Source organism: Canis lupus, chromosome 11 (assembly GCF_011100685.1).
Source record: "Canis lupus familiaris isolate Mischka breed German Shepherd chromosome 11, alternate assembly UU_Cfam_GSD_1.0, whole genome shotgun sequence".
Taxonomy (NCBI): Eukaryota; Metazoa; Chordata; class Mammalia; order Carnivora; family Canidae; genus Canis; species Canis lupus.
The window spans coordinates 12140036-12165991 of record NC_049232.1 but is presented as its reverse complement, the minus strand read 5'-3'; the positions used below and the strand labels follow the sequence as shown (position 1 = coordinate 12165991).

General features: G+C 39.2%; 1 protein-coding gene across 13 annotated transcripts in view; it reads right to left on the bottom strand.

Moving 5' to 3' along the window:
* SNCAIP (synuclein alpha interacting protein) overlaps positions 1–25956 on the bottom strand; it is a 151190-nt gene that overhangs the window by 105527 nt on the left and 19707 nt on the right. Inside the window, exon 3 of one of the 13 annotated variants that reach the window (XM_038551952.1) lies at positions 18105–18232. The exons of 11 other annotated variants lie outside the window; for them this stretch is intronic. The gene's annotated coding sequence lies outside the window, so the exon portion shown is untranslated. One more of the 13 variants, XM_038551953.1, reaches the window with a different exon arrangement.

Below are 25956 nucleotides of genomic sequence, written 5' to 3'. Positions count from 1 at the left end.
CGATGTAAGGAGTCCGGAATCTACTCTGATGTGGAGGGAAGCCTGGAAGCAGTTTCAAGTGGGAGAGTACCATGAGCCAGGCCCCTTCCAGTGGCTTGTCTGTTGCCATACCAGGGCCAGACTCAGTACACACGAGGAGGGTGGAGCCAACAGGCCTTGGCTTGGTGACAGAGGCATGTGATGATAGTACGGGCTTATGTGAGGAAGAAAGGGGAGATGGAGGAGGATTCCCAAGTCAGCTGTAAAGCTTATCCCAACATCACCAAACTCTGAGGAGGGAATGACCTTTGAACCCTGAGCAGCAGGAGAAAAATCTTGGAGCTTCCAATTCCAAGACCTAGTCAAGCCAGAAAAGCCTATATCAGGAATGTGAGGAAGTCTCTGTGTGTGTCTGTATACGTGAATAACATTTTAAGTAAAATATGTCCAATGACTTCAGGCTGATCCAAAAGAACTTCTTGAACGTTAGGCATATAAACTATGTAATGACCTTTTAAAAAGGAAGCCAACTTGTACAACATTCTACTGTTGCCAAAATACACTTTGGCATAGTACTAAATACAATCTCTATATATTCAAACATGCATAAATGCTACCTACCTTCAAAAGCAGTTATCCGAAACCATAATCAAATGCTATTTAGCAGTAGAGCTGAGGTAGAGACCACGGAAATCTCTTATTACATGTGTTCTTCTCAAGTGTTTACAACTGACATGGCCATTGGTGTATTATGCACAGAAAAGCCCTGGAGGGGCTTCATAGATACGGTGATGTCACCACATGCACATTTAGCTTACATGTAACTCCACAGAGAAAAGAGAGAAGAAAGCAAAGCAACTGACCTAGTGTAGGAAATTCCACTCTCTGTTCACTTCCATGAGTCTAGGCCTGATAATGAACAAGGGATTCAAGACAGGAAATCAGCTGTCCCACCCATTGACTGGGTTCTCATGTATTTCATGGTGTAGGGATCTTACCAAGCCAGGTGCCTCTCTAGGGTTACTTTTCCTAGAGTGTGGTCATACCTCGTCTGACACTCAAACAAAGCTCTGGGCTTCTGGGAAGGTGGATTTCATGGGCAATTTAACAGGCATTCAAGGGTCATTTTGACTAGACATAATTTTGGCCTCATGCACTGGGTATATAACCCAATCAGTCTATAGAAAGGCGGGGGGGGGGAGTTCACTGTATACTATTATTGGCACAGAGTTGCTTCAACTTTCCTCAGAAGGAAGATCATGAAGAATCTCCTATTACTGCCTCGCAATTTGAAACAACTTGGAAATCAAGCTCTGTAGAGAATTTTTGGAGGAAGTTACCTTCTACGTGAAGAACAATAACACAAATAAGAGAATATAGATATCTTACCTATTAAATGTATGGCCTCTAAAACATAGTTTTAAATCTAAATTGAATTTGTTGGGTGTTTATTTTAATAACCTGTGGAGAATTAACAGGATAGTCTTTGCGTGGAATTTGCTTACCTTTCTAGAAATGTCGATGGTATGAGGCTAAACTTGTGAACAAAGAACACATGCACCCCCTCACACACAAACTTTCATTCTACCAAAGATTATATGATCTCAAAACCTAAACATTCTTTTGGAACATAAAACCAGAATTTATATCCTGGCACTTGAAGATTTGGGAGTGATGCCTAGAAAAACAAACATGTTTTCTTTAATTAGTCCTAAAGGAAAAGAAATACAACTGGAAATTAATATTGTTGGTTTAAAACTGCAATAGAAAACACGGCTCATAAATTGAAGGAAATATGAATTTGTCCTAGGCTTTAATCTGAATAAAAAAGTATAAAAATAACTAAAAGGCCAGTTGATCTGCTTTAAAAGGGAGGTTTCATTTACTGTTTTTGATTAGTTTGTGTTTTTGCTCATGTTTAAAATCCTACTAGGCTGATCATTGAAAATATCATATAACCCGAGTCACATAATATTAACATGATTACTTCACTATATATATCTGCTCCAAGACAATCAGCTCAGTCAGGGCAACTTTCCCTTCAATTGCCTTTGCTGAAAAGTTGCATCAACATCCCAGACCAGTTAATTCTTTCCAAGGGCTTTCAGCCTCATTGACATGCAGATGAGAGCCTGCTCAAATGACAAGCCTGGAAGCCAAGTGATGGGAGTGAGTTTACCCATCCAGAAATGATGGGGATGACTCCAGCCCCAAGCCCAGAGGCCTGGGCAAGAGTTCCCTCTCCTCTCAGCACAGCCTCAGTACATGACCAGTGTCTCTTGTTAAGAGCGGACGACCCTTGATTCTCAAAACATTCTTCCTTGAACACAGGGAAACATGCAACAAGTAGAAGTGGGAATGAAATTCTAGTCTGAGCCTTAAGAAATGAAATATCTAGTTTTCTGAAATAGGAAAATTAACGTGAATCAAGGAAGTACAAACTCAAATGTCTACTTGGGTGGGCCAAGCCATGCAATGGAGTCAAGCTGGAAAACCTGAATTCTGAACTCTGCGAGGACAGAGTCTGGCTGCATCAGTCTGCTTCCCAACTATATCTCTGCATCTCGGCCCCTATCTGGGACATAGTACATGTTCTGTATGTGTAGCATGAATTAATAAATGTTGTCAGCAAGTAGCTGAGTAATCTGGTCAATGTAGTAGGGTCTCTAGGGGAACTCAAATGGGCTAGGTAGGTTGCACCAGACACCCATTTAAACCACTCCCCACCCCATACTGTCTATGCTTTATACATTTCTCTTCCCAAGCCTCTGGATTATATCTCATGATTGTTACCATTATTTTAAGCTTTTGGTTGTAAAGTACACAAATCCTAATTATAAGTTAATGAATCTTCACAAACTGAAGCTCTCTTCTTGTCCCAGTACAGTTATTGTCCCCTCCCTGACCCTAGGCAACCACTCTCCAGAATTCCAACATCATCAGGTGAGTAGCCTTGTTAACGTGACATAGTGGAACCACACAGTATTCTGGCTTTTTTCGCTCAACATAATGTTTGGAAAACTCATCCACGCTGTCGTATGTAACTGTTCACTCCTTCCAGCTTTAAAATTCCACTGATGCTAATTACTAACCCAAGAGACAAGAACAATAACTTCTGAAAACATCTAGGGCAATACAACTGATCACAAAAAAAAGAGCTAAAAGCAGAGCCCACACTATACCTCCTTGTTCACGTGTATTAAAGGAGTTCCCGTGGACGTGGGCTTCTGTATCCACTAAAAATGAGTAACTGGAATCGGCTGATGATGCCAGAACCATCCACAATAAAGTTCCCAACAGCCTACAATTCTAATAGATTGCTCAGCTAGAGCCACAGCATATCAGCTATAGTTAACCAAATATTTATTCGTAAAGTGGGGCGATTTTGAGTAGTCTGTAACTCATTTGAACAAAGATAAGGAAAGGAAATATTTGTTGGAAGGATGGACTAATAGCTTCTTTTCAAGGAACCCAAAACTGTCTTAGGTTCTGTCATCTGCCCACAGTGATTTTTCTTCTTGTCCTACACCTGTGAAGATTAAAAAGCTTGATTTTTTTCCCACAAGGTTCAGAGTAGACAAGAGAAAGCTGTGTGGAAAGAGGAAGGAACAGGCAAAACACAGAGAATTTATGAGGCAGGGGAAGTATCCTGTGTGATACTATGAGAGTGGAGACATGTCATTATATACTTGTCCAAACCCATAAACTGTACAACACCAAGAGTGAAGCCTAATGTAAACTATGGACTTTAAATAACAATGATATGCACACATGGGGTGACCAATTGTGCCAAATGCAGCATTCTGGTGAGGGATGCTGATCATGGGAGACCCCATGCATTTTGGGGTCAAAACAAGTATTTGGGAAATCTTTGCGCCCTCCTCTCAATTTTGCTATGAATCTAAAACTGTTCTAAAAAATAATGTCTAGGGCAGTCTGGGTGGCTCAGCAGTTTAGCGCCACCTTCAGCCCAGGGCCTGATCCTGGAGACCCGGAATCGAGTCCCACGTCGGGCTCCCTGCATGGAGCCTCTCCCTCTGCCTGTGTCTCTGCCTCTCTCTCTCTCTCCCTCTCATGAATAAATAAATAAATAAAATTTTTAAAAATGTCTATTGGGGGCACCTGGGTGGCTCAGTGGTTCACTGTCTGTGTTTGGCTCAGGGCGTGACCCCAGGGTCCCAGGATTGCGTCCCACTTGGGGCTCCTTGCAGGGAGCCCACTTCTTTGCCTATGTCTCTGCCTCTCTCCGCATCTCTCATGAATAAATAAATAAAATCTTAAAAAAATGTCTATTAAAATATGGGAAGTGGGGGAATTGACAAATATCCAGGAACTTCCCAAGAGAGCATAAAAATCAGAAATATTTATATTAAAAACAACTTATTTGTAGTTATAACATAGAGAAGGCTAAGACGCTATGCTTATTACACAGCTCTTTTTCTTTTTAAGACTTTATTTATTTGTTCATGAGAGACACACAGAGAGAGGCAGAGACATAGGCAGAGGGAAAAGCAGGCTCCTTGCAGGCAGTCCCATGTGGGTCTCGATCCCTGGACCCGGGATCACACCCTGAGAGGAAGGCAGACACTCAACCCTGAGCCACCCAGGCGTCCCTACACAGTTCTTCCCATGAACTTTTACAATAGTAACATTTCAAACAAAACTAATTAGTTCTTTGTTTTTTAAGATTTTATTTATTTATTCATTCATGAGACACACACACACACACAGAGAGAGAGAGAGAGAGAGAGAGAGAGAGAGAGAGAGAGAGGCAGAGACACAGGCAGAGGGAGAAGCAGGCTCTATGCAGGGAGCCTGAAGTGGGACTGGATCCGGGGTCTCCAGGATCAGGCCCTGGGCTGAAGCCTGCGCTAAACCGCTGAGCCACCCGGCGCTGCCCAAACTAATTATTTCTAGTACTTCTCTTTCATAAGATGAAAGTATGTATCTTTGCCATATTTCCCATGACTATGAAATCTCAAAAGTTGTTTTAGGTGTAAAAGATATCCTGCCAATTTATTTTTCTGTATTTAAAATCTGAACTGGGGAGCAAAATTCAAAAAGTTCTCAAAGGAAATGTATACATTTCATTAAGATAGGATCAGGGGTGACTTTCAAATAATATTTGGTTCCTTAAGCTAAGTAACAAGAAACATTCAAAAATAATCAAACATTGATAAATAAGAAACTTAGCTCTTTTAAAAGTGAGAAACGTAATGTCCTTTACCTTCCTTAAATGATCAGATATAATATGATCAAAATAAAGTACTTCTTAGACAAAAAAATTTTGATATATGGCACAATGACAAAGAAAGTGAAGAATGATCTTTGATTTTGTAAACGAGAACATTAATTAGCAAACCAAAGAAACCAAGACATCAAAATTGAGCAAACTTATCTAAAGTTTTAACAAATCTCTGAAGCTTTGTTTTTAGACTTATAAACCAGGATGAAGAAGAGGACGACGACGACGAGGAGAGGAGGAGGAGGACGAGGAGGAGGAAGACAAGGAGGAGGAAGAAGAAAATAAAAAATAAAAAATAAATAAACCAAGGAAAACAATATTTACTTTCCAAGTTTTGGCTTTCATTAGAGTAGGATTCCATAAGGTTAAATATTAAACCAATAACACATACTGTTTATATTCATATATAATGCATTAATGTCAATAACTAAATGTATTTTGTAAAAGCTATCTGAAATTTTAAAGAGGTTAAAAGCATTTTTTAAAAGTACTCCAACAACCTTTTTTGTGGTAATTATTTTTCTACCTCCATAGAGAACTATGAAGGAAGGTTTCTACTGTTTATTATACAACAGAATCTTGCAAATCAAAAAATTGCTGGAATCCCTTATTTGTAATTTGTCCTTCAGGAAGAGAAGTAGAAAACTCAGTAATCAGAGAAGACAACTTAGCCAAAAAAGTAGATTATAACCCTATTAAAAATAAAAACCTTAATATTTTAAAAGAAACCATTAAATCTTGGCCTTTTTTAAAAAGAAGGCTTAATATAAACATATAGTTTAAAAAAAAAACCCTAGAAACCTTGTGAAGATCTTTGAGATTTTTCTACAGGCAGTGGTGTAATCTTCGATAAAAAGGTAGAAGGGATATACAAGGAATTCACTTTTCTGGAAGGGTTTGGGTGAAATCTGATAAGAGGAACAGAGACGAGATAGTAAGTGACTTTCACAGAAAACAAAATGTACTAATTTAATATATTTCTAAAAACATCAGTAACAAACAATGAGCATCCAAGATTTTGAAAATTGCACTTTGCCAATCATTTGTAGATCTCGTTGCTTCCAACAGAGCCATTAGATGAATCAGATGTGGCCTGCCTCTGAGAAGGTATCAGTAGGTGAGATCACAGTGTCTTGCTTTTTGGGAAACAAGAGGTCATCATCACTGACAGACCCTTCTTTCTGAGCAAGGCAATCATCTGGTCTTCTGGTACGCAGCCAACATACTGTATACAAACTCTTTTGGTTCAAACTACAGTTGGCCAAGTTTGCTAAGCAGCCAGCTTTTCTCGATGAGGTCAGTACAAACATCCCAGTTACAGCTGGGTCCAAACAGACAGAAGATGTTGCACACTGCCCTTTGTTCAGGCCTGTCTGGGTCCTAATGACATTAAGTGCAAAACATAAAAAGCTGCTCACTGGTTATGTTAAGAGCAAAACCACTACAGAAGAAATAAGATGTCTTTAATTGGTTCACATTCTAAACTAACCCTCTGGAATCAAAAAGTCCATCTCTTAGTGCAGGAAAAGAAGACATAAAATGAGTGGAGAAGATATCACAAAACAGAATTTAGACAGGCTAACAAAACATGAAGAAGGGTAACACTTTGCATCCCAGAAAACACCCAAGTAAATATGCTGAATTGGTAGAAAAATGTTGGCACGATAGCACAGATAGAGTAAAATAAGATCTGGGTTACTGTAATTGATGCACTAGACCCATAGTTAATGTGTCTAACAAGGCTCTTCAGGATTAAAGAAAGTAAACCGCACTCAACAATATAAGCAAGAATAAATACTGAATGTCTTAGCTATTACATGGTCTTTGGTGTTCTGGCTTCTGTTAAGCCTCACGAAATCCTTTGGTACCACCCAATCTATCTCCCTACTTCACTGCAAGAGAGCTCATCTCATACTTTCCCTTCATTCCACATTCTCATCTGGGGTCCACTTTTTTGCCACAGAGAGGCTGGGACCCCGTCATACATATTTTGTGCCCTCCAGGCTTTGCGGTGCACATAAGCACAAAAAAACTAAAATAACGTGATTGTTGCCCAAAACGCATACAATTAAGATTAGTCAATGATAACCTGTGAGTCAGAATCTCAGCTGAAATACAGAAAGATAATTTATAAGACCTTCCTAGTAATCAACAATGATTCAAGCTAAACTCCAAGCTTTATAAACCCTTTGTAAGGCATTATTCTTTGGGCACGAAAGGAATGCACCAATCTAAACTATCAGAGCCAGAGTACACTGAAGGAAAGTAACGGTATTAAAAATTTTTGCCAGCCCAATTTTTAAAAAAATCCATCAGTTGAAACTGAATTAAAAAAGAAATTATCTTCTGTGTTTGATGGGAACTTACACAATTACCTGTTACATCTCCTTCCTCTAAAACATGTAAATCAGCAAACGTATTTATGTATTTACAAGTCTTTCAGCTGAGATAGACCCCTGAATTCAGACAGTGCCATTCTTAATTTGCTCTGAATGCAGAAATACAACATAAGAAAACACAACTTGACACTTAGATGACACTTAGAGTCCTCTTCTATTACAGTTGAATGCAACTTTGAGATTCTCCCTGCCATTACATTATTTTCTGTCTTTCCCTAATGAAGAACTTACTGTCTCTCTAGTGTGAGCAAATTGTAAAATCCACGTGGGGAAGAATACAAGGCAGCTGATCTTTCTAGAGAACATTCAGCTGATGGGGGTGGAAAGGGCTCTGGAAGTTGGGAGGTGTGCTCCAGGCTGGCCAGGAGGGCTGTGATAGGCAGATGTGCAAGACAGTCAAGGGCAGGGAAGAGTTCCATCAAAAGCATTATGGCTAGATGAAGCACCACCGATTTAGGAAACAGAGAGTACACTTGTGTGTCTGGGTTGCATGATGGGATGGCAGAGGAGAGGGGATGAGAAGGGTGAGGCGTGAGGAGTCTGCAGGGGTCCTCAATGTCTCAGAAAACACCAGTAGGACAGAATACTTTCTCTAGAGAGAGCAAACACAAGGCAGAAGACAAACTAAAGAAACAGCTTTCAAAATACAGAAATGAGTTCCCCTCCACTAAGAATATTCCTCCTTCTTGTCAAGAAAAAGATGTAGTATGCTCTCATTACTTTTTCAAATTTGACCAGTCGTCTAAATAGGAGGGAAAACCTTAGAAGTTTTCAACGTAATAAAAACAAGGTAGGAAGGGGAGAAAAATCATATCCTACCTTTTCTTTGGTTGTAAAGCTAACTGCTGGAAGCTGTAACACCTTTGCAGTGTACTATCTATCAGTGGTACTCTCTGGAATCACAGGGGAAATTTTCGAAAGAGTTACCTCAAGCACCACCCCGCAGAGGTTCTTATTTAAATGTTCTGGGAGCACAGCCAGGCCATCAGTATTTTTAAAAGACTCCTCAAGTATTTTTAAAGTGTGGCCAGAGTTGAGAACCAGTGTGCTAAATTAATATTCTGAGAAGAGACAAAGAAATAATTAGGGTTTTAAAGGCAAGGTTCAAATAAGGCACATTCTACTCATAATTACTGGTGATAGAGAACTCAGCGTGGTGGCTTTATGCAGGAGGTTTTCATTATTAAAAGAAAATTGGTAACAGGAAACGGCCAATCCACTTTTTCAGAGAAAGAGTGAAAAAAAATCATGCGGGGTTATTATCTTAAAGAAATTCACCAAAAAATTATATCATAAGGAATTAAGTTTAATCTGTTACTGTGGCTATGAACTGGAGTAAAGATTGAATCAAGAGTTGGTTTTACAGGGACACCTGGGTGGCTCAGTGGTTGAGCGTCTGCCTTTGGCTCAGGTCATGATCCTGCAGTCCTGGGATCAAGTCCCACATCAAGTTCCCTCTGGGGAGCCTACTTCTCCCTCTGCCTCTGTCTCTCTCTGTGTGTCTCTCATGAATAAATAAATAAAATTTTTTATAAGTTGATTTTCAGGATAAAATTTTTTTTTTAAAGTAGGATCCATGCCCAGCACAGGGCCCAATGTGGGGCTTGAACTCACAACCCTGAGATCAAGACCTGAGCTGAGATCAAAAGTCGGATCCCCAACTGACTGAGCCAGCCAGACGCCTCTAAAACTTTTCTTTTCTGACAAAATTATGCAACAATTCTGCCTAAACTGGAATCGTGTGCAAAGAATTGTCAAAAAGTCATTAATTTTCCCAAGAGTTTATCCCCTTGATTCCGAAATAACTCTCATATGAAACATCTAACTTCGGTACTCATCCATTTTAGTTCTCTCATTTTAAACCGTTCATTGGTATAACTCTGACGGGTCCTCATTTATCAATGGATTTATGTCGACTGATATCCTCATGCTGTTTTCCAACATCAATTTTTCTGAATTAAAGACTATGTGCAGGGGTGCCTGGCTGACTCGGTCGGTAGAGTGTGTGATTTCTGATCTCGGGATTTTAAGTTTGAGGCTCACGATGGCTGTAGACACTACTTAACAAAATAAAGCCTTTACCAAAAAAAATAAGTAATATTTGCGGATCACTGTGCTTTGTTATAGGGATTCTATGTGCACCGTATTTTTAGCATTGCAGTTTTGCAGTAAATTGTTATAAGCATCTTATAATAAGCCAAAAACTGATTAAAAGAGACATTAACTTGACAGAGTTCTTGAAGGCTATTTTTATAATTAGTGGTTGCTTCAGTGAATATGTCCCTCTTATGACAGCTCACCTTGTAACTGAACTTGAGGACTCAGACACTAGGGCTTATCATACCACATATTTGAGAACATCAGTGTAACAAACCACCAGAATCCCCTAGACAGTAATGTCCCAAAAAGTGAAAGCCAGGTTTATACATCTTTCTTTTAACGAACAAAGATATCTTAATATTAATGAATAAACGTTGTAAACAGTGGTTTCTATGTTTCACACTTCTTTAAGCAACATATCAAATACATGGAAATCTAAAAATTTTCAATTGTCTCCCAACTATTGAAATATTTTGAATGACAGGTGTTATGTCCTTTGGAATTTGATATAAGGGAGGGAATCCCAGAAACTTAACAAAATGTACATAAAATCAATGAATAATGCTTATTGAAATTCACTTTTAACTTAAGAAGCAAAAACAAAAGATAATTTGGTTTGCTCATTACATGCTTGGTAATATTGAATATTCAAAGGCTGGGGGAAAAGGGAGAATTAGGAAGAGAAATACTTTTATTTTTTGTATAAAAAATGGTATTGGGAAAAAATTAGGACGGAGGTTTCCCAAATTCAACTCTTCTCTCCCTTAAAGAACTTCATAGTTCTATTTCAGGCAGAAAAAAGCAGAAGATACTTTTTCTTTTCACAATATTCTACAACTAAGACACAAACAGAACTGTCTGAATATGGTGCTCATGATTCCAAGGTGTCACTGTGAATGCATTAGTTTAGTTAGAAAGGTAATGCATGTCTAGAAACTGAGAGCTTATTTAGAAGGGAGACAAAGGAAAATTAATATTAAATTCTTTCCCCAAATTGAGGGTATCTACACATCTGTGATAGTATCAAGGATTTCCCAATTACCTACTGAAATGAAACATACTCTTATGTGGCATGTTTCTGATTTCAGCGTGCTCTACACATATGCACACGCACAGACACACACACACACTACTGTTATCTTTGCAGTCTGGCCTTGAGCACAGGAGCCTGTCAAGACACAAAAAAGAAATCATTCCCTCAAGCACTCCTACAACCAGGCAAAGAAAGCAGGGCTGGTAAACAGATGTTCTTTGCGGTAAAGATGCTATGACTGCCACTTTATCCTAGCAAGCTTTAAAAAGCATTGCTCACACAGGCCTTCCAGAAAGCTGTAATTTATTATGGATGACAAAGAATTCATAGTCTATCTTTTCAAATAATTTGTGGGGAAAATGAAGAAAGTTAAATAACATCGGCTTCTTGAAGGTTCTTGAAGTACTTTTTTTCCCCTCTTTAGCTGAATTAAAATGTTATCTCCAATCTAATGATAAAAATTAGCTTGCTCACATCTGGGAATCATTCCTGGAAAGCTTGCCTCAAACTCTGTTCTAATTATTTGGTAATGTAGTTAATGTGATTGAAAAAACCCTACACAATCCATTGACAAGTGCTTTCATTAGAACCATAATTATATCCGTATCATTAGTTTCGCTTACAACCCCACAGTTCAAATATCTTGGTAGTCAATAAAATGATTACTTTCTATGTGGCTACTAAAAGGTTTTAAAATTTACTTCTTAGCTTTATACTAGTATGAACCAGACATGTTGGAAGGCCTGAAAATAGGCTATAGCAACCCTACTTTCACTTGCCCAAATTCCAACAAGTTTTTAAGAAAGAATGCAAGAGTCCTATTATTCAATGGCAAGAAGGAAGACATGTATTTAAGTGGCCACTGCTTTAGCTGTCTAGGGCATCTTTAACAATTTTACAGCTCTTACACTGTTTTAGTCAAAGAATCTATGCTGTACAGGAGACAGGATATAGTTGCGAATTATTGGTCAAATTGCCTTCTACTACAACAGAAAGAAAGGAGGAAGTTTTTTCCAGTTTTGGAAAAATCATCAGCTATTTGAGACAAGGTCTCTTCCTCATCTCTAACACTGGAATCCCACTTTTAACCTCATTTAGTGATGTTAATGTACTTAGAAAATAAAAAGCCACACAGACCTAATCGTGGGATAAATGAAATGCATTTTTGAGTTTAAAAAAAGTCTCTGAGAGGTTGGATTCTAAAGACCTACAAAAATGCTACTAGTGAAACCATACAGTATAATTTTATTGGGTATTCGAAAGTCACAGGAGCATGATTTTCTTGAATTTCTACCACTTCCAGAAAGGTCCTTGGCGATGGGCTGCCCTGGACGGACTCCAGGAAGAAAATAATTAGAAGGCATGCTTTCCTGGAGGGCAGGGTCAGATCATATCCATCTCTGTATCTCCCATATCACCTATTATGATGTTTTGCACCGAAGAGAAACTTAGCACATCTGGTGAGTGCACAGACCCCTAAACTGTTCTGCTATCAGTCAGAATTTAAGGGAACGGCAGCTCTCTTTTCTTTGTTCCCTACCACCTCCACTCGTCTTATTATCATTATCAAACTCTACCAAAAATCCTGACTCCAGGGGTTGAGCGAAGTTATATCCACAAGGGATAAGACAGGATCACATTATACCATTAAGCAGAGGATGATGGGAATAACACTGGGCAGAGATCGTGAGGCGTCAGGTGTGACGGATCTGCCAGTAACACGCTGTGTGAGACACGGTGGGTCAACCTCCCTCCAAGTCTCAGCAAATAAAGGAAATGGCCAACAAACAGGTGCCCAAGCCACAGCCCTGGGGCCATCCTCTTGGACTCTTCAGGACTTCATATCTATCTCAGGAAGCAGATACGGAGAAAGGAAAACAAAACAAATCCAGGATTCTTAATAATTCTATCATCCTTTGTTTAAAAGCGAGAAATATGACCTTCTTTGAAAGAACTAAAGAGGCATAATTACAAAACACCCCAGGGCATTCTGATCAACAACAGCTTTGATAAAAACACTTTTGGAAAGATAAATGATCAAAGCCCCTTTGTGGATGATCTGGTGAATTCTGGCATCTGCCCAGAGCCGGGGTGGTCATTCTTGTTATATAAAATTTCAATGGTGTTCAGGGCACAGCCTGAATGGGCTGCTTTCTTCACCTTGCCAGGATACATGTCCATAATTTTCACTACTAAAACACATTTGGTCAAGTGTGTATCTTTACTCTTTGCTAACCTTAGAGCATTTTAGCCCATTCATCTTGGGGCCTTATAGCTAAGCCCAGGATTTTGTGTTCCATCTTTATGATGAAATGCAGATTTCCTATTAAAAGCAACTATTTTAATTCAAAAGGAAGGCTGAGTGTAACAGTACTTAAAAATAGCTGCAGTTGCTTACACTTAGGGAGCTGAAAAAGTAAAGTATGAAATGAGAAGAGTTTTGAAAAAAAAGAATGAAAATTTTAAACTCTCAGTGGAGAAATTATTTGCTTTCTATTCCAAACATGGGTTGTTGAGTTCAGTGACGACAAAACAGGCGTTCAAAGGAATATTGTACTTGTCTTTTTACTCCTTCCAGGGAAACTACCTAACTGCCTTTTCCTTACTGATATATTTTCATAGACTGTGTAAGAAATGTCGGGATTTTCCTAGTGTCTTCCCACTTCATGCATCATCTGGACTTTCCTTCATTCCCTTACAGCTCTTTCTTTTATCTGAAGCCATTGTTTTCTTGATGTGAAAAATAGACTCTAGTGTAACTAATGACATCAAATGAAGTAAAAAAAAAAACAAAAAACAAAAAACCTAAGTCTCAATTGTAGAATAATTAATTATAAAACCAAAAACCATTAGGTAGAACTGTCATACCTGAAGCCATGCTTCCTCATTAAAAATTCTCTCAATTTATTTCAAGCTGTATCTGTGCTCTTTAATATTCTGACTCTACCTTTTGCAGCAAGCGTCTCTAAATAATCAACTCATTTATCCAGTAATTATTCATGGATTGCAAATTAGGTGCAGTTACAGTACTGAATGTAACACAAATTTCCTGCTCTCTTGTAGCTTGCATTTTGATGGGGGAAAAACGTAACAGAGCATTAAATATGGAACTTTGGATTGGGGAGGAAGCTAGAAAGATGAGTAGAGCGGGGTGAGGGTGATGGTCATCAGAGTTGTACTTCACAACAGAGTGGTTATGGAAGGCTTGGTAAGATGACAGCTGGGCAGAGATGTCTGAAAAGACAAAACAATTCCATTTGGCTCTAGATGTTATGCATGTTCTCCACCTCAGCTTGGCCATCGAAAGAGTGGATATTTCGATCCCTAACTGTGGTTTCTCATTTGGAGAACCAAAGAACTATGGTTCTCAATGTGGAGTAATATGTGGTCCTATGGGATTCTTGGTGATCTCTAAACATTTCTGACTGTCACAACTGGGAGGAAGGTGGTGCTGGGTAGAGGCCAGGGCTGCTGCCAAGTATCCTACAACACAGCAGGATAGCCACACAATAGCAAATGATCGCCCCAAGTGTCAGGAGAACTGAAATGTCAGGAGAAAGAAATCTTGCCACTGAAGACAAGGCATGCTTGGCCTCTCTGAAAGCCTCACTACACCTACCTAGGAGAAAACAAGGGCAGAGGATCCATTAAGAATATCCACACAGAGCTTATTTACATTAACAGTCTCAGTGGTCGATTAAAGCAAGATAAAATTACTAACATCTCATTACTTCAGATAAAATAACTGCTTCCACATAAAAGCCAAACTCTTGTTCTTTCAAATACCCCATAACTGAACATGGTGCAATTTCAACAGCCCCCAGTCCTAATTATTGAATTTTTAAAAACGTGTTCCTACTCTAATGATATGTTTCTAATTGAATGAAAGACCTGACAGCACTAATTGTGAGGAGGGGAGATCAAGAGGAACACAAGAAAATGACTTGTCTGGCAAGAATTTAGTTCTCTAAGTACTTTGCGCTCTACACCTAAGAAGCAAGCAGAAAATAACACTTCGTTGGCTGAGTTTGAGAGCTAAGTGCCCAAGTAGGTTTTAGCGTTAAAAATTCAGTTTTCATTGTGTTACTGGCAAATCTGGTTGGTATGAAAAACTTCTATAATTTTAACTAGTGAACATATTTGCTAACACTATTTTAAGATGCCATCTGCCCTGGCATCTCTTACCATTCAAGTGTAATCACAAGTACAAGAGGAAGAAAGAAGAGAGATTCTATTTTGTTTCTTACTTAAGGCAAATATGGAGATAGAGTTTCACATATCCATTGCAAAAAATCACTTACAAGCCATCTCTAAGAACAACGCATCTTAAACATTCTGCCACTGGAAAAAGAGCAAGGCCTGCTATCATCCTGTTGCCATGAAAACAAGTGACAGGATAAGGAGCTAACACTGTGGAAGGTATTTACGTGTCGGTGAGAGAGACAGTTGGGAGGACACAGGGCAGTGGTAAGCGCCTGGGCTCTAAAGTCAGGGCTGAGTCCACTTACCTGAGGAATAACTAAAGGCAAGTTCCATGACTTTTTATAAGTCTCAAAACTCATCCGTAAATTGGGGATAGTGGTCATCAAAGTTTCCTGTAGGACTATCATGAGGATAAATGAGAGATCATCTGAGAACACTTGAGCTTTACTGCGCACTCCATAGGCTTCAGTTATGATGAGCAGGTGCACGTGGATTGAGAGGATTGTGCCTTTTCTTTAAGTATCTAAATCCATTTCCAACAATCTGAATCATGGCCAAGAGATGCCAGATCTTACCTTGCTGGAGGCACTGGGAGCCGGCAATTGTCATCCCTGTGGACACTACATAAGGACCTAAGTACTGGGAGCAGTGAGGCCCACCAGGAGGCAACAGGGCAGTGCTGGCTCCTCCCCAAAACCACCCAGCTCAGTCTTCTCCACCCTTTGATGTAAATACTTGGGCAACCAGACAAGAGTGGATCAACCATTCAAGAGAAGAGTAGAAGAAGAGGAAAGGAAAACCCAAAAACTGCTTACTTGAGAGTGTATTAATATTGACAACCAGAGCAGTGGTGCAGAGAACATGCAGCTGGTGGGCATACACAGCTAAAATCCAAAACACCCCAAGCATCTCCATCCACAGAAGTTAGTCCCTCTCTCCGAGAGAGAAAGAAAGGTGGCTTGCAGATTGAAAACATGTTGTATTTAAAATTGCTAGAGAAGTGGTCTTAAAGTTTATGTTATACTCCTTGAACTTTTGATTCTATGACATAATTGAGAAGTGAATTTATGAGAGACAAAGGACTTTGGAAATTCAGGATGGGGTATTGTTTACGTAAGTGCTGGCTATTCCCACTGCACCACCATGTATCTCTTCTTATCCAGCATTTCCAAGATAGTAGGGGTGGGTTTCAAGTGGTGGACCCTGTCCAAAGACAATGGTTTCCAGAGATCTCCAAGAGACAAAGGTTGTTCCTGCTCTTCTGAAGAGGTCCTGAAGGCAGCACAATTTTAAAGCGACAAGAGGCATACACAATGCTACTGTCTTCTGAATGTAAGTGCCAAGTAAATTGGGAGGGTCATTGCATTTGTTGGAGTACAGAGAGGTTAAGTAGCGTTCATCTAAAATATAAGACTGGGTTAATTTCCAAAAGGTAAAATAAAGTCCTTATATGGTTTGCCTTTTTAACATAGTAAACAGCTGACAAGTCTACCCAACTGGGAAAAGGATTATTCCTTTCAGAAAAGGTACCATAAAACCAAACAAGATGAACACCGCGAGGAATAATGTCAATTTTTCTAGTTCAGAGTGTGCACTTCAAATTCTTCCGTATTAGCTAGAAAATGCCAATCAGTAAAGTAGCCCCATTTATTTAACTGACCATAGTTCATTACCCTGACAACTAAAAACAACTAAGGTTTCACAATCTCCGGAAGGCCAGGGAAGAGACTGCTCAACCTGCAAGCTCTGTGTACTTCTCTTTCAACACTTTAAAAATGTATCCTGTCAGTTTTAAGAGAGACAAGGTGCTGATTATCCTCACTGGTTAGCCAAGACATAACGTAGAAACTTCTGGCACTAGAGATTTTAACTTTAAATATGTCCTTCCTTATGGTAAAGCAGGCTCCTGGGGTTGAAAGAGAGGGAGGAGTGGAGGGCCAAAAATGCATTAAAAGACATTTTTCTTCCGTCTTAGACCATGATCACTTGGTTCAATTTATGGATGCCTAATCTCTGTTTAAGCTTAAGTTCTAAGGTACTAAAGCTAATTTATGGAAGCTCTCATGTAAGCAGCCTGAAAATCAGCTTAATAAACAGGTATTACTCACCATCAGCAAGTGCCTAATAAATTTGTCTAGACACAGGTGACGAGGTAGTAAAATTTGCTTCAAGATTTCCGCGGCATTGTAGGATCATGCACTTCTTTGGAAGAATGAAATAGAAGTGTTCCCGTGTTTCAACAAAGGGGGTCATTGAAATTACATTTGTAAGACAAAGTAATAGTAAGTAGGGAAGATAATACGCACAATGGACAAAGTCAAATACTTTGAGGGCAGATCACCCAACATTCTGAGTTACTTTCACGAGTGCTGTAAATATTCTGAAAACTATTCCTCTGCTTCAAGATGTCGACAGTCTTCACTGGTCTGTAGCCCAGTAATTCTTACTGATGAAGGAGAGAACCAGAGTTTCCCTAATGAGGGAAGGGAGAGGCCGGTGTCTGGAAGAAATTGGAATGTTTCATCACTCCTTCTACTGATTCCCATTCTCATCCACCATGTAATTCTCACCAGGTAACTTAGCGCAAATGAGGGGGAACCATGATGGATCCCTGTATTCACATCTACAAGGAGGGAACAGCACTGCAGAGTACTATTTACATTTGGCTCTTCAGTATTTAAAATAACTCAATTGCATCTTGACCCCTCCTCATCTATCACAGGCTGGAGAAGCCCAGCAGAATTCCCATGTTCTCCAACGAACCACCAAAATGAAACTCAACACATGGAAAAAATACCTCAAGTGCAACAGGGAAAAGAATCTCCCCACAGTTTCCAATTTGAAGTAGGCTCCATACAGCATCCTTTTCTAAACTGCTTGTAAGGGCAATTTATGAGCTCCTGATGACTCTAACATATTGTGCTCTCAGGGAAAAAAAAAAAAAAGGTAATCGTAGTTTGGCTCCTTGTTGGCATTCCATTTTTTATAGATTATTATATGGTCTTCATGCTGGGTTGAGGCTGAAATTAATATAATTAACCTCCCGCTCAGCGACACGCATCTATTTTCCATCCTCATTCATCTTTTCTCTCTGCCCCTGAAGACAGACTTGGAAAGGAAAGAAACCCATGTTCGGGGATCTCACATTCAGGGCTAGTTCCCAGACTTCTGTTCTAGAAGCCAGTATCAGTCGAACGTGAAAACAACTTGAGAAATCACCAGAGACCCTTCACAGCCGACCGGCTTGCTTTCCATAAATAGCACTTACATTTTCTGTAAAAAAAAAGAAATGTTATAAAAACATATCAAGGCTATCAGATGGACAAATGATCAGATAAAAAAAACAGGCCACAAAGGCTTGACTCAAGACAGGAAATCTCCTGCTGAGATATAAATGGCAAAAAGGAAATTTGGTATCCTATTTTGGACCAATCAATAGTAAAAGACAATATCCCAAATAAAACAGGATCCCACCCCTTCCTTCTCTATTTGGCTGAAAAGTACATATCCATGGCTTAAACAAGAAAACTGGGGAGATTTTTTTTTAATACTTGAAGAAGAAAATTTCAGCCTATCCAAAATTGGTTTTGATTCTATTTTGAAGATTCTATGAGATCATTTTCCTACAAAAACTATAGTGGCACCCCACATATATAAAATGGAAGACAACTCAGGATTCCAGTTTTTATGACTAATGGGAGGATATGAATGCTGGAGGCCTTTGGGCCACATGTAGCTCACATACTGGGTTGATTTGGCCTACTCCAGTCTTCTAAAAATAAGGCATTTTACAAAAACAACCATATTTTTGTCTTCTCTTAAAAATCAGATGTGGAAAAATTGGCACTACCTTCCCAAGTGATCACAAACCCAGCTGCCTCCTTCACACCATACCTACACCACTCAATTGCCAGTTAACACCACTCCCCACTGTATGATATCTGAGCCCCTCTCCCTCTCCCTCTTTCTGACTCTGTACTCAGATGACTTCAGTACGCCTGCCCTAGAAGCAGAGGTGCATGGGAGTCCTGCTATCAACTCTTATGTTTAGCCGATAAAGAGGTTTTAGGAAATGAGCATTCCCTTGAAGACTTGGGCCAACAGACTCAAATGACACACAAATGCTATAGGAATCTAAAGTAACATCGTGACCCAAAAGTCTTTATTAAATTGTTGTACATTATATATGAATTTCAAGGTATTTTATTAGTCCTTGATTTCTGACTTCACTGTAGGAAACAAAAAAGAGAACTCAGATATCTTTCATGTGGTTCCCATTCATAAACGTTTATAAATTGTCAGTGTCAGCATAATTTGATAATATGCATGTATAAATATGAAACAGTATTATTGCAGTTCTGTGACCATTTTAATACCCAGAATAGTAAAAAATGAATAATAAATCCTTAGCTGGCCTTGACTGCTAGTAGTGATAATCCAGTTTGCAGGCGTTTAGATTAATATAGATAAATTGTGAATGCGTATTTTTCAGCTGGCTGACTCGCGGTTGTTAATGCACACACGTGTGTGTTTATGGGGTCATGATATATTCAAATCTCTGTATGTTTATGTAAAAATATCCTCCTTTCTGCATTTCAAAAAGCAAACATATTGTCACCTGTTTTTAATACTAAAATCCCTAGTAATTTCTAATGCAGAATCACACAATATATATGGAACACTGCATCCATCATGGGAAAAAATGTCTGTTCCATCCAGCTGTTCCTGAAATCCTCCATTAAATTAAGGTCTGAGCTGAAACCAAAGACATATGAATAAAGTAACAGTTGCCTGAGCAAAGACATAAAATACCTCACATTAAGATTATGTCATTTACTTCATTACATCAAAGAATATATGTGACGAAAAATACTACAGTGACTCTCATTCCTGTTTTTTTTTTTACTACAGAAGATGAAAAATTATATGAAAATCTGATGAATGTCTTAAAGTCCTCCTGGATTATCTGACACGAGCCGTACCCTATTAAAATAAGCAAAGGAATAAGAGAACCTTGTCTACTTCAATTGTGCTGTCAAACCAACCGGAGGAAGCCGACTGTCACAGAGCAAAAGAAATGTTGCATCATTTGTAACCTGAGGCAACTGTAGGGAGCAGGGAACTTTTTTTCTCAGAATATAGAACACAGTGTAAGACAACACAGTTCAGGCATCCTAATCGAATGAGAAGCCCACAGGAAGTTACTCTAATTTAAATAAGGTTTCAATTCATTCCCAAAGTCACATACTTCAAGTTGATATGCTTCTATTTTTCCTAGTGGCCACTCCAATAATTTCTTTTTACTAGTTCCAAAACGTCATCATAAATGAAGTTATTATAACGTGGGGTCATTTAAAGGTTGGTTTGTTTCTGCACATACTACACACACTGACATGCACACAGAGTCTTTCCCAGGCTAATCTCACTGAAGGAGAAATCAAGCATGGGCTCTGGAATCAGTATACTCAGCTTTACCCCTGACTCCCACATTTTAGCATCATGAATTTCCCTTACCTGCTAACTCATCTATTAAATGGGGCACAAGGACAGGGCAAGAGCCATCCCAGAAGTGACCATTCTCACAGGATGTTGGGCTACTGCATCAGCTCTACAGTCTTGATAGGTGGGGATAAACATACTTGCCTTTTATCTACAGAGGTTGTGGCAAGGGTCAAATGTGATAAACACTCCCAGTTTAAATATCAAATTTCTGCAGTTAGGAAGAACAAAAACCTAGATGAAACATCATTAAAACAAGGGTAGAAAGTTATCTACTGAAGCAGAAAATCTCTGGCCAAAGTTCAAGGATTAGAACTAACTAGGGAGCAAAGGACCAATAAAAAGGGCTTTGATTTGGGTGAATTTGATTTAGAGTAATGATTACACCACTAATTAGCTGTGTGATCTTGGACCAGTCACTTGACCTCTGTGAGTCTGTTTATTTATCAGTAGAATCAGGACACTAGTACCTTCCTCACAGGAGAGTCACACAGATGAAATACACTGAGCTCCCCATAAGGTGCCCAAGATTAAAAGTGGCTCTATCTATTACACATGCTCATGCACACATGCACACTAATTCTTGTGATAACCAGTATGTAACTAAAGATAGAGCCTCCTCCCCTTTTCCAAGCAAAACCGGACTTATTCAAGTAACAAAATTCCTCTGAGATTTTCTTTGTAAAATGAGGTTTCTGTGTTAACACTATATATAACCTAAATGTCTAGAATAAAATGTATATATTATTTTTAATTATTTCCAGTGTTTTCCCAAAATTTCAAAATATTTTGGTAAGTGGCCATAGTTTAGTAATAATAGTCATAGTTTAGTTATCGATAGCACGACTGTGTATTGCCCAGAGCACTTAACTTCCCCAGCTGCTAGAAAGGATGTTGCCCTCAACTGTCTGCTTTCTCTGGGACTTGTCCCTGGCTGGAGAGAGCCACTCTCCAGAGGCAGTCTGCCTTCAATGACTGGCTGGCATGGAGTTACACAGGCCAGGCCTCCCTGCCCCAACTGGATGCCCTGTTGAAGGACACTCCTGGCTTCAGAGTGCTTTACCCATGGACTGAGGCCTTTGGCTGGATCTGAGCACACCTACTTCTGCTCACCTGTGCTTCCCTCCCTACTTCCCACAGGGGTTGATCTCAAGAGAACTCTCTGATCAACTTCCTACCCAGACTTTGTTTCCAAGACACCTGACATGCAACAGTATAGTCCAAAGGAACCATCTGCCAAGTCTCAGCATGCTTTAAAGTTTTCTGCGATCAGGTATCTTATTCCATCATCACATAGACATCTTTTATGTTTCCTAAGAGCTGGGGTTTCCTAAGAGCTGGTCTCTACAACCTCAAATGGGTGCTTTAGGTTGAAAAAGATGAGAGAAAAGAAGCCCAATGATTAGTTTTGCTTGTGTGTCCACAAAATCGAGTGGTTGGTAGAAATGAACGATTATTTTGATATTGTAAAGACAAATGCTTAGACATGACCAATGAGGAAGCCGATCTTTTGGGTCCTTGGCAATCGGTCAACTTAAACTGCTCTACAGAACTGTTTCCTCCCCTCTCCACCCCAATAACCATATTCCACTAAAAGATGAAGGCTAAAATTTTAATTGGAAATAAAATTCAAGAGTATCTTGGTTGTTAAGAAAATGGAAACGAAAAATGCTTGAAGATAGGTATTTGAGTTGCCTTGAAGTCTTCCTCCCTCTCTTTCAACTGAGTTAGTTGTTTAAAGTGAAGGCATTTTGTCAAATGCATTTAAAAGTACCCTCCAGCCAAATGTTCACTGATTTAATAATATCTCTTGCAATTTAATAACATTTCCTGGAAACTGCAATAACTAAATCCACACCTTTAGGGTTAGTATCCCTTTTGCCCAGAGGGGCCTAATTTGAGGGAATAATCGACAAATTACTGAACACATACCCCAAATCAGTGTTTCATACATTTGAATAGCAGTGACAATGCAATATTCCATATGCTACTTAATCCAGACTACAGAGGTGCATAACATTAGCATGGTTTTTAATAAGATATTTTTCAATCACAAAATAGAACTTTTACAAGAAACACTTTTTCTAACATGAATCCACATTTTCCAGATAAGGCTTTGCTATTAAAATATTTTCTGTAATCTGCCCTATGTTTTCCCTCCCTCAATTTTACTACCTAGTCCTACTGACAGGAACTCATGTGCCCTCTCTAACTCATCACCTCTCTGCTGGACCTTTCATGAGTATGAATTACTCAGGTGTTGACCCTGAACAAAGATCTGCCTGCCAACTCATTCATACAATAAACAGTTAAAGAGTTAGACTCTTGATAAATCATCTGAGTCACCCATGTCTGAAAGAGACCAGACAGGATAATGGTCAAGAGCACAGATTTGATCTAAGGTCCCCAGGCTCAAATCCCAAGCGAGGCCTCTTGTTAGCTGTGTGACCTGAGCAAGTTATTTTAACTTTTTCTAAGCTATTTTTTTTTCAATCTATATAGTGGAGGTATTTAATCATTCCTACCATCACTGGGTTAGTTACCCTGAAGATGAAATCTGCTGACCTGTACATGCATGTGGCATATGTATATTTTTGCCAGTATTAGTTTGTCATTCTAATTTCATTTTCCTGAAGTTCCTCTTCTTATAACTACCCTGGAGAATGTGAGCATGCTACAGCATCCTCTCTTGGTGTTTCCCGACTCATCCTTGTGATTCACTCCTCTCCTCTTCACAAAGCTCGAGTCTTCCACGTTGATCAGTTCCTTCTTGGGGCTGCCATCTCCTCCTGTCCACCATAGCATAGATTCCATCTCCAAGTATTTCTGACTTCTTATTGTCATCTGCCTGTAAACATTTCATTTGCAGCCTCAGAGAACATGTAAAATGCAATTTACTAATACTGATGGTGGATCTCAATTCATATCCTGCAAAGTACACAACACGCAGGACGTGTGCTCTTCTAGAATAAGCTCTGCCTTGGTTAAATATGGTAGGGAGATGCCATCATAGCTTGAGCGCTCAAGGGCAGTGGTAGAAAAACTGGAACGCAAGATGTAAAGCTTCAAATCAAACTTGACCTAGAATTTTGAGGAGCCCATGGCTTTACGGTAAATGGTCTTTGTCAATCTTATATCTTTTTCATTGAACATCATGGTCAACAGTTTTAGCTATGGTTTCACGAGGTCCTGAGATCTTCCGGACTGTGTAGTAGAAAAGCCTGTAGCTGGCTTTTACAACAGCTACTGTGTATTGGCTATCCAAAGCAGGCAGTAGTGAAACCTAGTGGGAGTCAATAAACAGAGTAGATGGGACTCGAAAAATACCTAACCAACAAATAGGTTCCGTGATAATGTGACATTTTTATAGTCACATTTTTAAACCATAACAGTGCTTGAATGGTATGCATTATAGTATTTCAATTTAGTCATTTATCTAAAAATGAGTTTTATCTTGGCTCATAAATAAACAGTGACATTCCAGAAATTTGAAAAGCTTGCCTTCACCTTCTGCTGCAAAGCTCATTTTACAATTACAGAAACACATGCCCTTTTGTGCCATGTTGCTTAATCTTTGATTTATGGCTCCTATCTTTGTACTAACCTCTTTCTGTAAACTACACAGAGTTTGCACAGGCTCAGCTATTTCATTCTTACTTCTAATCTTAATGGGTTCTTTTCTCCCTAGCGGCAGTGTCTCTCTACTAAATAGGTCAGGGAAAAACTATTTAGTGTCTAAATTGTCTAAATACAAAATACTATTTAGTGTCTTAGTATGTTCTCAGAGTCTAAAATAAGTAATGAACTTCCCTAAAAGCCAGGGCTGGCTCTCTTCCAGAATGTCCTGAGCTCCATCCAAGGCATGCTCCAAGGTGGCTTGTAGCAAAGACCTTCTGGGCATTGGCTATCTGTTCTCTCTCCTTTCTGCATGTCTTTTGACCAGGCTACCTGAGCCAGTAAGCCAGGGGTAGGAAAATTAAAATAGCACATCAGAATGGTTTCTCCTCCAGTTACTCCTGCCTTTCAGTGGTGGCACTTGGGTGTTGACAGAGCCATTCCCAACTTCTCCCACAGTCTCTCCGCAGATCTATGTCTTGTCACATACTTCAGGGACTCTAGAGAAGTCCTTTACAGCAATACATGGAATCTGAAGGAAATCTGCATCTTGCTCAAGGTCCAAGATGATAACATAAGTATGGGTTCTTATGTCTTCCTTAACCTGTACCCAAACGTGACACACTTTGCAGGTGTACTTCAAGTGCTCTGGGGTTGTTGCTAATGACTTATTTCATTAGAGATGAATTTTTTTCTCTGTGTTTCACTATTCCTGTTGTTGTTTGGAAGGCGGCAAAAAATGTACTTTTATTTCATCATTTTTAAACAGGAACATTTACAAACACTTTCACAAAAACATAAAATGATACTGATGACACAGTACTAACTGAAACATGGAGGGTACAAAATAAGATATCCAAGAAAACACATAATTATGCTATGAAATACATGAAAGGTAATACACCAAAATCTGAAATCATTGCCTCATAGTTGGAGAGTTATTAGAAATATTTCCATTGGTACTTCTGGTTTTCCAAGTTCTGTTTTATGTTTTCATGAGCAAGCATCCCAGTAACTTCAGCAAACCATATTTATAAGAACACACTGATGTGCCCACATAACCTACTGAAGACTCTCTACCAAACACAGGCTTCTCACTCTACATGTACTCATTTAATAAATATTTGCTGAATTTCTGCTATGGGCCAGCCACTCTACTGGCTTTGGAGAACAGAGCAGTGTACAAACGCAAGTCTTGCACATGTTGGCTTACATTCAGGTGGGGGTGTAGACAGTAAGAAAAGACAATAAGTAAGAAGAGACAATAGCAAGACAGCAAGAAAAGACAACAGACAGTAAGAAAAGCAAATAAACATGGGATAAGTTGGGGTAAGTATTAAAGGAAAAAAAATAATACAAGGTAAAGGTATAGAGAACAACAGAATTGAGGAAATATGGCAAATGTATGGAAACCAGGGAAAGCAAAAAGGCAGAGAGTAGAAGGACCTCACTAGGTTCGTACTTCAGGGGTTCCTTCCTTCCTTCCTTCCTTCCTTCCTTCCTTCCTTCCTTATTAGGCATTCTGATTTCCCTGGCAAATCTCCTTAAGGACCTAATATTTTCCCCTTGAAATATATAGGCACTAATTAGTTCTCTGGATATTTGGAATATGGCATATCTTAAGGGTTCTTCCTGTTAAGATGTTTGACAAATAGCTAAAACAACAAATGGCAAAAAGCAGGGCTCAGTGAACATTTAAAACCAATGATCTTGAGAATCCCATCAAATAGGAATAAACTAGATACACTAGGGACCAATACACTGTATGCAGTAAATGTTCACCACTAACATTTGTTCACACTACAACTTTTTCCAGGAATTATGTGGAAGAACCAAATGCACTCAGGCTACATGCTAACAAGGTATTTTCAGGGTATTTTAAA